The following is a 16,880-nucleotide window of genomic DNA, read 5'->3' on the forward strand; positions in this document are numbered from 1 at the left end:
TTGTCATATTATGCAATGAAGAAACATTGAAAGGTCAAACTTGAGCTGAAATAAAGATTACATTTTATTATACATGTATATGGCTGCATTGTAACCTCGATCCAAGGTCATCTGGGCAAGTCCATGTTTAATTGTAACTGAGTCTGTCGTCAATTTGTTAAGGGAACTTAAAGGTTATTCATGTATTTGTATCAGTTAATTACTAAGTTAAAATTTATTTATTTTTCATATTTCAACCAAGTTTTTACAAAGAGAAAGAAAGTATTTTCAGACAGTTTACTGCTACAATACTGATTTTTTGGGACACTTTTGAGAAGAATATCTTTAGGGTGACTCTGATTAGGAATTTTTACTTTTTAATTGTTTATATAAGAAGAAACATCTTTCTAATTAAAGATCAGGAGGAAGATATTTTGTTATGTGCAAATCCTTGACGAACAGGAAAGTTGTAAAAAAAAAAATCCATGGAAAACTTGCTTCTTCATGTCTGTAATACAATGAAAAATACAATGTACTAGAAGAATGCTGCATTTCCTGTCACAATATCTGGAGAAAAATCTTTGAACTTGTTATATTTGAGAATTGGTAGGAAGCATGAAAAAATTAAAAAGAAGAATTGCAAAGTTTATAGAATTGAGTAAATTTTTTTTTGTAGACTTCCCAGAATTGTTGCAGAGTTTTTTGAAATAGCCCTACCTTATGCATTCTGGGCCAGAGGAGATATCCAGCATGCAACAGAGCTGTTCTGCCAGCTTTCGCGGTCAGAAAAAAGATGTATGCATGTATACTGCAAACTTAGATATAAATGTATTTCCTGCAAGGAGATTCAATACTATAGTTAAGGCATCATGTATACTATGTAGTCAAGCTTTTGAACAATATGAGATAGAAGAGTTCAAGTATTAACATAGGTCTCCTTTTTTTATACCCCCTGCTTGAAAAGCGGGAGGGTGTATAGTAATCGGTATGTCTGTTTCGCTTTGGGGTACCCATCTCTTATCCACAACTCCTCTCATACTACTGATGAAATTTGATAGACTTTCACATAATCTTTATTACATATTGCCATTGTGCATCTCCTATTTTATTTACTTTTGATCCGATGCATATTTTTGGTTTCCCAGAGCAAAACATGGACACTGCCAATATATTAATTTGTATGGGAGGCAGGGTATCATTTAGTGAGCTCATTGCTCACAGTACCTCTAGTTTTGTTTGTTTAGTTGTTTGTTTTTTGGTACTGCACTTTTACAAAATACAACCTTCCCTTAAATAAAATAAAATGGAAGTAACTTTTTGGCTGTAATGTGATATGATGACCATGCAAGTTTCTTCTGTATTTTTCACATTTGTGGTGATTAAACTTTTTAAACAGTGCTTGATTAATAAATTATTAGGAAATATATGTATGCCAAACATACATATTTTGTTGATAAAAGAAATGTTGATAGAAGAAATGCAGGCTTTTTTCTTTTTTTGTTTTTTAATAGGTAGATACAAGGCCTTATTTTTGAATGAAGCAGCTAGGTCGAATGCATGCCATATCAGGGGAAACAACTAGTGCTGCCAAATTTTATCGATTAGCTTCAGAGGTTTTTATTCTTAAACCAAAAAATACAATGCATGTTCCTGAATTAGAGGGTCAGGCCCTGATGCTGCTGGCCAGTCTGAATGACCAGGGGTGAGTGAATTCAATGTAACTCAGATACTGTGAACTGTTAGGAACATCCAAATTCAATTTTTTTAAAACTGTATCTTGCTGTATCTAGCTGTAGGGATAGGCTATAATACCAATATTCAGTATATTGTGATACACTGAAAAAAATATATTGCAATACCCAATACGCAATATGCAATATGGGTATTATTTGATTGAATATAAAAATACCGGTATAGAGCTACAATATTATGTTACACAATTTACATTTGTTTAAACAGTGATAACATCTAAAAGATTCTTTGGAAAGTCTTATTCATTGACAGAGAAAACTTGAACTACATTTATTTAGCCTTTTTTGTAGAAATATGAAGGGGAAAGCACAGTCTGCGTGGAATTCATGGAAGACATTGATTACATCGGATTCGTACATCTCCGATGGCGCGGCATTGACAGCAGTGGAACACTGGTTCTGTTTTCATGCTGGGTCATGGCAAGGCAAGTTTTAAAATTAGGGTATTAAATACTTTTCAATTGATTAAACAGAAGACAAGAAATCAGTTTTTTCTGGTAAAAGTTTGTCTGTATTGTGTTCATTTACATGTATCTTCCTATTTATTGTTCAAGAATGGAGACCATTATCTGTCACTATTAATTATTAACTGTTTTTAATTTCAATATCTTAAAAATCATGCAATTTAGTAAATTAATACACCTTCATAAATATTTTATGCTTCTTTTTTTTTTTTTTTAATATTTTTTAATTCCTTTCTCAAAGTTTTGTTTCATTCAGTTAATGCTGTTTTATTCAGGTTACTTATTAATGTTAATTGATGGCACTTCAAAAGGGGTTTATGCATTACATAGGAATATGAATTGGTGAATGATTTAACAATGTTTAGACTCTGTAAGTACCCCAGTATGTCATAAGTAAGAAATTTTCTCACATTATAGGTGACTACTTAGATGAAGCAGTCAGAAGACTTGTTCCTCTGTGTTCACAACATCCTCAGCTTCTGTACCATCTCTCCTTAGTTCACGCTCTCAGAGGAGATGCTCAAAACTCACTGAAATGTTACTGTGAATTCAGAGAGTAAGTTTATATCCAGACCATGTCTCCTTAGTTCACACTCTCAGAGGAGATGCTCTCAACTCACTGAAATGTTACTGTGAATTCAGAGAGTAAGTTTATAGCCAGATCATCTCTCCTTAGTTCACACTCTCAGAGGAGATGCTCTCAACTCACTGAAATGTTACTGTGAATTCAGAGAGTAAGTTTTTATAAGGGGGATTCATTAAAGCTCATTATATTTTTAACTGTATGTCTGTTCAGTAAGGCCAAGGGATGTCAGTTGTATTATGAAGAATCTATAGTTTGTATCTTTTTGGTGAAAAGAATCTCATGCCAAACATAAAGGTTGCTTTTGACCAGTGCAAATATCTGGACTCTGAACCTATAGCAGGCTAGAGGGATAAAGATATGGGGGCAGGTGAGGAGAGTGTATGGCTGTGAAGTAAATATTTTATTTTTTTCAGTAAAGTGTCTGGTTCTAACATGCCTGGGGAGGGCATTGCTCATAAACAATCAGGTAATCCATGGCTTCCCCTGGTGGATGTAGCCAGAAATCAAGGGCAGATAACCTGTATACCTGTTCTCTGGAGAACTCAGCTCAGACCTTTGTGTGTTCAAACAAAACCTAGGTATTAACATTATCTCAGTTCATTATTATAAAAAATTGTTATTTTTGTATATTTTAAAACCCCCCTGCAAACAAAGTTTAGTGGGGTATATTGGAGTCTGCTTGTCCGTCTGTCTGTAGACATGATTTTGTCCAGACCTGTTCGTTTGCGAACCATATCCTCCCCAGGAAGATGAGAACCAAAAACTCGACTGGAAATAGAAATAAAATATTTAGAAATAAAATGCAATATTAGCATAAAAAATCAATTTTACTTACATAATATGACCCAGCCTGTACATGCATTATTTATGAATTCAAAGACAATTTCTTAATATTTGTTTGCTAAAATATTATAACTCTTATCTTAAGAGATTTTAAGACACTTGACATCAGAAATTTTTGTACAATGATATTCCGGTAATTTACTTAGATAAAATTTTCCATTTTAGAGTAACGCAAGAAGCAGATGTTGTCTCAGAACAGCTTAATTTAAGGATGACATCAGAAGGATTTCTGACGGGAGATATGCAGCTACTGGCGCCCCCTAGTGGTGGAATTTATCTAGATCCATATACAGGGTTAGAATACAATAATAGCAATCTGTGACATCTTGTATTTGTTAATTCAGTCAATTATTGATGGACAAAGTGTCTTAAATTTTACATTTTTTTCTATTTTTGGAAACATTGCAATGCATAAAAACTGATAAAATGTAGACTATAAGATTCAATTACAGTGAAACCTGTCAAAGTGATCACTTGCAAGTGACTATCTGTAATTTACAACCACTAAATTTCCTCTTAAAAATATATATTACATGTACCTGCATTCAGCAACTCCCTGTCTGAACGCAACAAGGTCTATTAATGAAAACCACTTCTTTCATAAATCGATAAATGCAGGTTAGAAATTTTTTAGATTTATTATGCCCCCCTTCGAAGAAGGGAGGGCATATTGCTTTGTGCTGTCTCTCTGTCGGTCTGTCAGTCCATTTAGTTTCCGTTCAATTTTTTCATAACCGTTGCACATACTGAAATGAAATTTTGTATACAGGTATATCAGATGAACATCTAGGTCAAGTTTTGTTTTGGGTATGATTGCACTATTTTTGACAGAGTTATGCCCCTTGGACTTCAAAAAATTCCAATTATTTGCAGTTTCCGTTCATTTTTCTTTGCAGAGGTTGCACATACTGAAATGAAATTTAGTATACAGATTAATCAGACAAATATCTAGGTCAAGTTCTGTTTTTGGTAGGATCACGCCATTTTTGACAGAGTTATGCCCCTTTGGACTTAAAAAAATTCCAATTATTTGCAGTTTCCATTCATTTTCTTCAGAGAGGTTGCAAATACTGAAATGAAATTTAGTGTACAGATTAATCAAACGAATATCTAGGTCAAGTTCTGTTTTGGGTGCGATCACGTCATTTTTGACAGAGTTATGCCCCTTTGGACTTGGAAAAAATCTAATTTGGGGGGAGGGGACATAAGAGTTTTACAAACATCTCTTGTTTTTTTTTTATTAACAGTTGCAGCTATTGCAGAAAAAGTACACAACCCATATCAATTTTTTCTGCTACAGCTTAATTAATTCCTGCAATAACAGACAAAGAATTATTTTAATTGTTATACTAATTTGAATCCAAATTTTTTTTTAACTTCTCCCCCTTTTTCAGGAAGATTACATACAACAACAAAGGGACAGAACCATGGAGGGGGGTCATGAAGTCGGGGATTCCTCAGTTTCTGATCCCTGGAGACTCACCTTACCCACGCCTCTCGAGGTCTATCATGATGAAGATGGAGTCAGTGTTCATTTATTGATGACGTCACAGACAAATTTTAATCTGTATAAATTCAATGACTTCAGTGATAATGTCCTTCATCTGATTTGGCATGGACCTAATGATAGAAAGGTCAAGGTCGATCTTATGACCAAATTAGCAGATATAATCTATCAGGTAAACTATAGTTACACATACGGTAATAGGTAAATTTCCATTTTACCCCCCAAATTTTGAATTTCTGTCAAAATGGGAAAAAATGGAGGAAAAAATAGAGACAATTTCTTTGGTATTGCAGTTAAACAGAATGGCAAAAAATTCAGAAATTGGCAATTTAATACTATTGTGATAAAAAACATTTATTATTATATTACAGAGATATGTTAATATTAAATAAAAGAAAGCATTAAAAGATAAAGATAGTTGAAAAGTGAATATATAATTATATTATTGCAGAAAAAGCAATTCATGATTATAGTTTTCATGAAAATAAAAGAGAAAATATTTATAGGACCCCAAGTTAATATAAGGTACTTAAAAAACTGCACAAATAATTTTCTGTATATGTCATAATCATTGTAATAAATGAGGGGTTTTTTTTTACAGAAAGAAGAAGAGGAGCTGAAAAATGTAATCCATTTTGAAGACGAATCTCAGCGCCAGATTGCTCTGGATGTATTGCGGGAGTTATACAATAAAGGACACTGGGCTGACGCAATGGTACGCAACATTTTCAGTTTCAAATATTCATCCTCAATATAATACTCCAGAGACCGAGTTCATAGAATGAAATCTTGTTGCTTAGTGTTAATGCTTCATTTTGCATTACCCTAGCTATAGTGGAAATTTGCTTTGCCTCAAGATATAGTCCATGCTAGAATAACTGTACCATTTCATTGTTAACATGTACAGGTTGAGCAGGAAAGAAAAATATGACCTTCAGAATTCACTGTATATATAAAGAACAATTATGCAGATATGATTTGAATATTTTGAAAAGTAAGAAAAACAAAAAAAAATTCCCTTCTATAAATACAATATATATATTTTTTTCTTTCAGAAAATTTCAAATCGTGTGCAATACAAACCTTATTACCTGTATTCAAAAAAACAATCAAAAAAAGATAAGGAAGCTGAGAGAAATAGGAAGACGGTCGTGGAAGGAAAAAAGCACGCATTTCACCTGGTGGCAGAACCTCTCATGTTTGGGAAGGCAGTAGCCATGATATTTGACCATTGTGAGCCATCTGTAATGTCAAATTTTCTTGTGGTGAGTTGGTTCTTCCTGAACCTGCAAAGTGGACTTGAAAAAAATTGCAATCCTGGATCTCTTAAATTATTTTACATCAATAAGAATTGAGGATGAATATATTTTACATGTATTGCATGAATGAAAAACATTTTAAAAGACTAGAAATAACCTGATACCAAGTACACGAAACGTATACCATACTGTCGATATACTGATCCTTTTAAAAGTGTAAAAGATACAACCTTAATATTAGCAAGTTTTGATTTTCATGAAATATTTTTGTTCTAGTAAAGCATGGACATAAGTTAGACATGGCTTAATGCAGATTATCGCAAACATGCATGTTTGCTTTAAGAAATATTGTGTATTGCCCCTGTGGTTTTGACACAAAATATTATTTTTGTCTGATGGTCACGAAATGTTTTATGATCAAAGTTAGAGGTTGAAGATCTTAGAGCAAGGCTCACCTATGATCTTTTTTGGCCTTGTGAATTATTTGACAGAGCTTCAGTAGCTTAAACAGCAGGAACATAAATTGTTACAGGAAATTGAAACACTAAAGTCTTAACATTTATGTTTTAAATAGGGTTACAGCCAGTTAATTGATTTGTGGACAGGGCCACTGTATGCATAAAATGAACTTCCTATTATCCAACGATCCATAGAAATTTCCTGTGTTTTTCACAAGCACTTATGTTTTTCATAGATTTTCACATGAAGCATGGGTTTATCCAAAACTATGCCCTTAACTGTATTAAAATTCACAAACTAATTTTGAAAATGTTGAGAGAAATTCCTCGCTGTTTCAGATAGCAAACTGCTCTACAGAAGAGACATTTTTGAAAATGAAAATCCACTATATTGGGAAATGGTCCAAAGATTTCATACATTACAGTAGCAGCCAAGAGAACCCGTACAATATACGACCATGTCAGTTTTATCAGGGATACAGAATCGACAACACAGAAGTCATTCACTTTCGTCGTTCACACAGGTAAGGGAACATATTTTTACTTTAGAAAAATCTCTTTAACAAACAAATTCAGTAAATTGTGGCCCCCTGCTTGTGGTGTCTTGGTGGATGGGATATTATTAGTTATCCAGGTTCAATCAAGGGTGTACGGGGATTTACCCCGGGTTTTATTCCATACACCCTGAGGCCGTAACGAATTTATTTCCTTTGTACCCATAAAAATGCTCTGTAAACATCAAAGTGTGTCTCAATCTATGGATTAGATAACTACTGTATGCATTGTGACGTCACGTTTTATTTACACCCGGCTCAAGTAGGGTGCACGGATATTTACACCCGACTTTGTAACCAATCAAAGCTCGTGTTACAAGCTTGATAGGAAATAAGAATATTTATGGCATATTGTGTCAAATATGAACACCCTCTCCTCTCATATGTATTTCAAAAGTAATCACCAAGTTTTGAAAATTTGGTCAAACATGAAAGTCAAGGGGTCAGAAATCATAGCATGCTCGGAAATATCTTGTCACAGATAACGCACATGTCAAATATGAAAACCCTATCGCTTCTCAATCAAAAATTTATAAGGAAAAATAACATTTTTGGAAGTAGGTCATACTTTCAGGTCAAGGTCACAGTCAACATCACCGTGTATTTAGAAAGGTCTTGTCACAGATAATGTACATATTTAATATGAAAGCCCTATCATTTCTCTTTCAAAAGTTATGACCAATTCAAAGTAATGTTTAACTTTTTGAAAAGTAGGTTAGACTTCAAAGTCAAGGTCACAGTATATTTTGAAAGGTATTATCACGGGTAATGTACATGTGAAATATGAAAGCCCTATCTCTTCATGACCAAGGTTTTTGTGACAGACTGACAGATGAATGAAATTGTGTCCCCTTGTTTTTGCAAAAGCGGGAACATTTTTTTATCACCCCTTCCTTCTGACTTATTACAGGAATTGTAGTTTAATACATTTAATATGGTAAAACAGATTTTTTTAAGCAGGTTGTTTTCAAAAAATAGTTTAAGCTAAACCGGTACTGTGCAGTCTTGACTTAAAAACTGCTCTATTATTATTAAAATGTGCCATTTCAATATTTCTTAATTTCACAGGTGATTGTACATTACAATTTCAGTTTAATTGAAATTTATGATCAAGAGGGCTCCATGATTGGAAGTGTAAAAGAAAATGATAATGCTGGACTTTTGCTTCAAAGAAGTATTTACAAGAAGCAGATTTACCCCCTGATAGTCAAAGACCAACTTATAGCTATCAACCATCATAGAAGGTAAAAATCAGAATTCTTTATTTACTCCTGTCCACTAACAGTCATCATTTTCTTCATCATTCTCTATGGCCTCCTTGGGAACAAAGTATTCATATTTTATTATGTCCCGGAAAACAACATACATTGTACTCTGTTTTTTTGTTTGAAGGAACATGTAATAGTTCAATAAGTTGATCTATATATGACAGTTTTACTTATACCAAGAACATAAAATTAAAGGAAAGGACAGAATGGTTGTCAATAAGAATATAAGTATACTTGATTTCATCTTATGTTACTGGGCATTTCACTATTGATGATTATTTTATGCTTAAAGCTGGACACAATGAATGTGTTTGTCTGTTGTCTCGAGCTTTACAAATACTGTAAAATCACATATTTTCAAGGGGTAAAATTTTCATGGTTCTAGGAAAAGATATCAATTGGTTCATTTGGGATTTGATTTCATGGTTGAAGAATTGATCAGTAGTTATATCTGTGTGGAAAGTTGCATATTTTGGTGGACATAAATTTGTGGGTCTCTTCATACCTTGAAAACCACGAAAATCCCCCCCCCCCCCCCCCCAAAAAAAAATTGTGATTTCACTGTATCAGTTTCTAACCCATTCACCCCTTATAGTTTGTTTTTAAAATTAATCCCTTTTTGAGAGAAAGAGCAAATTCAGTCCGATGCTTTGTATGGATCACAAGTTTGTTTTTGTCTTTACAGACTGTGGTGCTACAGATATGGAGAAGAATTCTACAGTCCAGATATAAAGAGGGCCACCTCAGTAGCAGCCTTTGGAGACATTCTTATTGTTCTAATGGACAAGAAGACACAGTTTGTGGCAGCTCATCAGCTCCGAATTCTCAACATTAATATCTCAAAATCCTGTCAAAGGTAAACATTAAAATGCATTTGAATTATACACATCTAACATGATGATCCCTTTTCAAACTTTATCATTGCAGTTTAGTAAAAGGTTAAACTCTGTAGATTTACAAGGCACAGAAATTGCTCATTATACACTACTGTATACAAGATTATATTTGCCCCGTGTTATTTTCGCCCTTTCACACTTGCAGACAATTTTGTGCTGTTTTAAATTCACTCAGTCATACTTTTATTAAAGAAATCATACGGTATGATTTGAATTCGCCCTGTTTTAAATTCACCCAATTGAGGATAGGGCATAAGGGGCGAAAATAAAATGGGGGGGGGGGGGGAAATTCCCAGTATACAGTTTATAGCTGATTTGTATATATATATATATAATCCAAATGTTTGATAAAAAATCCACACAAGTATTTAAATAGTAAAAAATAACAGAACGCCGATTAAAACTCTACCGGTTTCAATTGTATCATCAGGAGTTTGACATATTGCTATATATACAAACATTTCAAAGTATATTGTGACGTCATGTAACGTCAAAGGTGTTGCGCTTTAGTACAGTTCATTGTGACGTCATTATGTTACGTTATTACGTTAACAGTTAGACAAATAATGCGGGAAAATTGTAAATTGTCTATTATGACAGGGCGTTTAGCTTTGGTTTAAACAATGAAATAAAATGTTTTTCCTTGGTTTCACGTTCCTTTTCGGAAGTCTTGTTATAGAACTTGTATATAGGAAACACTGTAAAATTAGGAAAAATGTTTTCAGCACATGTTCTAATATGTCCGCTCACGGCAGTACACTGGTATTCAGTTTGACGAATTTGTTGACGATGGACGGTCATGCGGTGTCTTAGGGTGTCCCCGGTTTGGCCAATATAATGCTCGCCGCATCCTGAACATGTCATGACATATATCAAATTTGAACTTTCGCAGGTAAAAGAAGAATGAATAACGAATTTTCTTCCGTTTTTAAAAATAAATTGTTCGGTTTCCTGTAAAAAGGGACAGGTTCCACATCTTGGATGATGACATTTTTTAACACCGGCTGTTTCCTCTGTATTGCTAAATTTGGCTCGTGTTAAAATCTTCTTTAAGGATGGGCTCTGTCTTTTACTCTTGATCAACTGAAATTCACTGAATACGTCTTTCATCCTTGGATCATTCTCTAAAATTGGCATGTTGGTTTTGATGACTTGGAAAAATTCTTGATTTTTTGGATTGTGTGTAGATATGTAGGGAATGAGATTTTTTACGGGTTTTTCTTGTATCTGAAGTAGGCTGTTTCTGTCATGTAGTTTGGCGTTGTCTATTCCTTTTTCAATTAGTAAGGTTGGATAATGCCTTTGTTTTAATAATTCCCGTAACTCATCAAGTCTGACATTTAAAATATCCTTGTCCGATATTATGGTACAGAGTCGCCTAGCTAAATTATATGGAATGTTGTTCTTGATGTGTTTTGGATGACAGGAATCGTAGAGAAGGTATTGTTTTGTGTCCGTGGCCTTGTAATATACGTCAGTTACGATTTTCCCTTCTTTTTTCATGACCATAACATCTAAAAATGGTAACTTGTTTTCGTCACTCTCCATTGTAAATTTTAAGTTGGGGTTCATGCTGTTTAAAATATCATAGAAACTTTGTAATTCATCGGTAGATTTGGTCCAGATTATAAAGCAATCATCCAAATATCGTTTCCAGGAGTTTCAAATAAAATGTTTGCACTCAACACCAAAATTTTCTTCCACGGTTTTGTATAATTTTTCCTCAAGGTATCCCAACGTAAGTGTGGCATATGTCGGGGCAACCTTGGTTCCCATAGCTGTTCCAAGTTTTTGTCTGTAGGTTGTTCCATCGAAGTTCATAAAGTTATTTTCCAATATGAATTTTAAACTTTCTAGAATAAACGTTTTTGAAAAACGAAGTTGTAGTAATTCAGGGAATTCATCAATCCAATGTTCAATTGCTTCTAGTCCTAGTTCATGTGGGATGTTGGAATATAAGCTGGTCACGTCAAATGATATGAGCGTTGAATCAGTTGGAATATTGTCAGGTAGTGATTTTAAAAAATCAATAGTATCCCTTATATAACTTTTTACCTTTGATACATATGGTTTCAAAAGTATGTCCAACAGGTTGCTGATTCTATGTGTTTCACAAGATGGCCCTGCATGACAGAAACAGCCTACTTCAGATACAAGAAAAACCCGTAAAAAATCTCATTCCCTACGTATCTACACACAATCCAAAAAATCAAGAATTTTTCCAAGTCATCAAAACCAACATGCCAATTTTAGAGAATGATCCAAGGATGAAAGACGTATTCAGTGAATTTCAGTTGATCAAGAGTAAAAGACAGAGCCCATCCTTAAAGAAGATTTTAACACGAGCCAAATTTAGCAATACAGAGGAAACAGCCGGTGTTAAAAAATGTCATCATCCAAGATGTGGAACCTGTCCCTTTTTACAGGAAACCGAACAATTTATTTTTAAAAACGGAAGAAAATTCGTTATTCATTCTTCTTTTACCTGCGAAAGTTCAAATTTGATATATGTCATGACATGTTCAGGATGCGGCGAGCATTATATTGGCCAAACCGGGGACACCCTAAGACACCGCATGACCGTCCATCGTCAACAAATTCGTCAAACTGAATACCACCAGTGTACTGCCGTGAGCGGACATATTAGAACATGTGCTGAAAACATTTTTCCTAATTTTACAGTGTTTCCTATATACAAGTTCTACAACAAGACTTCCGAAAAAGAACGTGAAACAAAGGAAAAACATTTTATCTCATTATTTCAGCCAAAGTTAAATGCCCTGTCATGAAAGAAAATTTACAATTTTCCCGCATTATTTGTCTAATTGTTAACGTAAAATGTAAAATAATGACGTCATAATGAACTGTACTAAAGCGCAACACTGATTCGACGTTACATGACGTCACAATATACTTTGAAATGTTTGTATCCGTAGCAATATGTCAAAACTCTTGATGATACAATTGAAACTGCTAGAGCTTTAATCGGCGTTCTGTTATTTTTTTATTATATATATATATATATATATATATATATATATATATATATATATATATATATATATATATATATATATATATATTGTAGCTTTTCTTTATGGTAAAGTAAAAATCAGTTTTAAAATTGATTTTGAAGACTATTTCTTGTGTCACTGTAAACAGAGCTTGGTTTATGTTTTAGTGATTTAATGCTGAGGATAGGAAAGAGCAGACAGGAGATAGTACAGAGCTTTAAAACTGTCCAGGTGTTATCTACACAGACAGTCACCAGGGACAGTGGCACTTACCTGTGGTGTATAGCAGCGTTAGACAGAACCTTAGTGTGTCTGGAAGTACCCACAGATATGTCAAAGTAGGCAGTTCGTCAAAGACTTTTATATTTTATTGAAAAATGTCAATATTTATTTCTCTTCATTTTAAATCTATTTTAATTCATATTTAACAGTAACCACCACTAACAGAAAGACCCTAAGGATCCAATAAAGCTAGATTTCCATTATTACTTGTAATCATTTTTTTTTCAATAAACTTGGTGGATTGTGTTGACCTATTTTCTCTTTTTATGCTAGGTGCACAGAGGTCACTGTCTTCCTGACCTTGACCTTGGCAGGTTATCCAGTGGAGGCCTACTTCATCAGTAAGGCAGGTCAGTGCTGGTACAGAGTATTTTCTTTGTGTCTTTTCCTTAGTCCTGATACTAATAAGGACCCTCATAGACCACAGTTTACACCCCCCCCCCCAAAAAAAATGGAGAGACAAACATGAAGTATTATGTCCATATATGAGAATCAAATTTTTTGACAAGAAAATAAAGCTTCTGTTAAACAAAGTGGAACCATGTGCTTCCAAGTCAGAAGATTCAGAACTTTGATAGGGAAGTTATGTTAAAACCTGGGTAAAATTTTATGAAAAACATAGTTTCTCTAATAAAACCTTGACCATCCTGTCTGTTTTGTTAGGTCACCTGAGCTGAAAGCTCAAGTGAGCTTTTCTGATCACATTTTGTCCGGCGTCTGTCTGTCTGTCTGTCCGTCTGTCTGTCTGTCTGTCTGTAAACTTTTCACATTTTCGACTTCTTCTCAAGAACCGCTGGGCCAATTTCAACCAAACTTGCCACAAAGTATCCTTGGGTGAAGGGGATTCAAGTTTGTTCAAATGAAGGGCCACGCCCTCATTCAAGGGGAGATAATTGGGAATTAATGAAAATTTGGTGGCATATTTTAAAAATCTTCTTCTCAAGAACCACTGTGCCAGGAAAGATGAAACTTATGGGGAAACATCCTCAGGTAGTGGAGATTCAAGTTTGTTCAAATCATGACCCCCGGGGGTAGGGCGGGGCCAATAAGGAAAATTCTTTAAAAATCTTCTTCCCAAGAATGACAAAGTTATAATTCATCATATTTATATGGAAGCATGCTCAGGTAGTGTAGATTCAAGTTTGTTCAAATCATGACCCCCAGGAGTAGGGCGGGGCCACAATGGCCGACCAAAGTTTTACATAGAAATACATAGGAAAATTCTTTAAAAATCTTCTTCTCAAGAATGACTAAGCCATAATTCATCATATTTATATGGAAGCATGCTCAAGTAGTGTAGATTCAAATTTGTTCAAATCATGAACCCCAGGGGTAGGGTGGGGCCAAAATGGCCAATCAAACTTTTTAAAGATATATATATAGGAAAATTCTTTAAAAATTATTTTCTAAAAAATAGCAAATTCATGATTGGTCATGGGACTACTTTTGGATTTAAACTTTACAATAAAAAGCCATTTTCTACTTTTTCCTACCCTTAGTGCTCAGGTGAGCGATGTGGCCCATGGGCCTCTTGTCTTATTTACAGTGGGATTTCTCGTGACCTTTACCCAGCACAATGCCCAGTCTGAGGCCTATGTTGAACACCTCTGTCACTACAGCTTTGATGGTAGACTGCTGGGGGTACTTCCCTGTCTGGGCCCTGGACCCAGATCCTTCTGCCACGCCCACCTCCCAGCAGATCCTGAGGGAGGGAGCAGAGGGTTGTACCTGTACATGAGGGACGGTCACAATGGAATCATGGGAATTCAACTGAATGACTATCATCCACAATTGCTTTCGTAGAACTACTAGTCCTGGAAGCTGTTTCTGACTGCTGCAAACATCATTTTAGAAGTCTCTAACAAGACTGTAGCTCTACTGGTTTATACTTATAATGAAGGAAGAGAAATGGATCGTTTGAACTTGAAACTTGCAACAATAATAATTAAATTTTAAAAATGATTACTGGTTTAGTCTTTATCTTGGCAAGATTGATTAAAATTAGACCAAAACTGTAGGAAAACTGATACACCTAATTATATATTATGTACCCCGGTATCTTTGTGTATTCTATTTGTGTCCCAAGTTCAAATGAAATCTGACCAAAACTGTAGGAGGAGTAGCATTTTGAAAAAAAAAAATGTTTACAGACAGACAGCCAGACGGAAGGATGGTTGACACTTTACTATCGCATGTAATTCTCCTGTTATATTAAGTCTGTATCCAACAATTTCAAAACTACCAACAGCAACGAGTCCACGATTAGTGCAGGGAATAAAATTAATTACTAAAAATATTTCTGCCAATTCTGGTTAGAAGGAAAATAAAAGTTCTAAATCGTAATTGGATTATTCAGATTACCATATTTTCTAAGCAGAGTAAAAGAATAAGTCAGAAGATCTCAAATTCGTTAAGGGGTCTTCATATCGATATAAACTAAAACAAGATGACAAGGGCCTTGAATAGCTTTTCTGATAAATTGTACAATCTATCACTTCTATTTGAAGCCTCTATGTATCCCTGAATAGCAAAAGTAGGTCATATACTGACCTATATTTTGGTTAAAACATTGAAAAACCAGGATATTTAACTGACAAACTGTGATGTTTCGAAGCCCCTTATTATCTGAAATATAAAGATAAAGAAAATTTCTAAAGTAGGTCAACTTGACCTACATTTCGGTTGATATTATCAAAGAACTCAAGATGCATCAATCAACAATTAGTTTGATGATTCTAAGCCAATAAGTACCTGAAATATTTAAATATAGCTATGAAATTTTAAAAGTAGGTCACTGTGACCTCCTTTTTGGTCGACATTCTCCAAGACCTACATGTAAGATGCATCAATTGACAAAGTTTGATTATTCTTAGCCAATAAGGACCAGAGATACTTTGATGTAGTCATAATATTCCAAAAGTTGGTCACCGTGGCCTACTTTTTGGTCGACGTTATCCAAAAACCTAAGATGAATCAACTAACAAAGTTTGATGAATCTAAGCCAATAAGTACCAGAGATACTTAAATATAGCTATAAAATGTCAAAAGAAGGTCGATGTGACCTACTTTCTGCTCAGTATTCTCTGAAGAGCCAAGATGCATCAAGCCATCAACTGACAAAGTTTGATGATCGTCACTGTGATCTATTTTTTGACAAAAAATTATTTAAGCTCCAAGATGCTTTAACTTACAAGGATTAGTGATTTTAAACATGTTAGAATCTGAAATAATTGCCTTAAATGTTTTAGAAGATATAAGCCATGAAAGCAGAGACTGTGACCTATTTTTAAGTTGACGTTGTTTGGAGACCCAAGATGCACCATCTGACAATGTTTGATGATCAAAAGCCTTAAAATGTCCAAAATATGCCTTCAAATCTTATCAATTCGAAAACAAATGCCAGCAGAATTTAAAAAGTTGGTCATCATGGCCTATTTTTGAATTAACATGATATGAAGTCCTAAGATGCATCAACTTACAAGATTTGATGATCCTAGTCTTTATAGTAAGCAAATTATCAACATTTTTATAAAGTAAATTTTTTGACCAACTTTGAAGTGACCTTGAGACCACACCCTTTGCCCCAGGGTAATTTCCCGTGCAAATTTTAATTTATAACATATCCTCATCCTTGTATGTAAGTTTGGTGATAATCTGTCCAGTGGTTCTAGAGAAGAAGAAGCAACCAGTACTTTTGGTTTTATTTTCCTGATTATCCCCCCTTGTTTAAGGGTCCCAACCCTAGTTTTACTTTAAATGGTAGCCCTTGGGCCAAGAATACCATGTGACACGTTTGACAAGGATTGGGCAAGAGGGCTCTTGAGTTATGGCCCATATACTAAAATGTTTACGCACACCGCACAAATAGCCATACTATTACCGGTACCTCTTTTTATGGCACGCCAAATTCACAAAAATGTGCTAAACATAGTTTCACAGTTTATAAACTAGGTTTATCGACTGTAAACTATAGTTTACAAACCATGAACTATAGTTAACAATTCGTTAACTATAGTTTT

At 34.4% G+C, this 16,880-nt stretch overlaps 1 pseudogene; it reads left to right on the plus strand.

Moving 5' to 3' along the window:
* The first annotated feature begins 655 nt into the window (after positions 1 to 655).
* LOC134269039 (uncharacterized) lies at positions 656 to 14,791 on the plus strand (annotated as a pseudogene).
* The last annotated feature ends 2,089 nt before the right edge of the window (positions 14,792 to 16,880 follow it).

This window comes from Saccostrea cucullata, unplaced genomic scaffold (assembly GCF_032062105.1).
Source record: "Saccostrea cucullata isolate Sc308-1 unplaced genomic scaffold, CSIRO_AGI_Scuc_v1 ctg19750, whole genome shotgun sequence".
Lineage (NCBI taxonomy): Eukaryota > Metazoa > Mollusca > Bivalvia > Ostreida > Ostreidae > Saccostrea > Saccostrea cuccullata.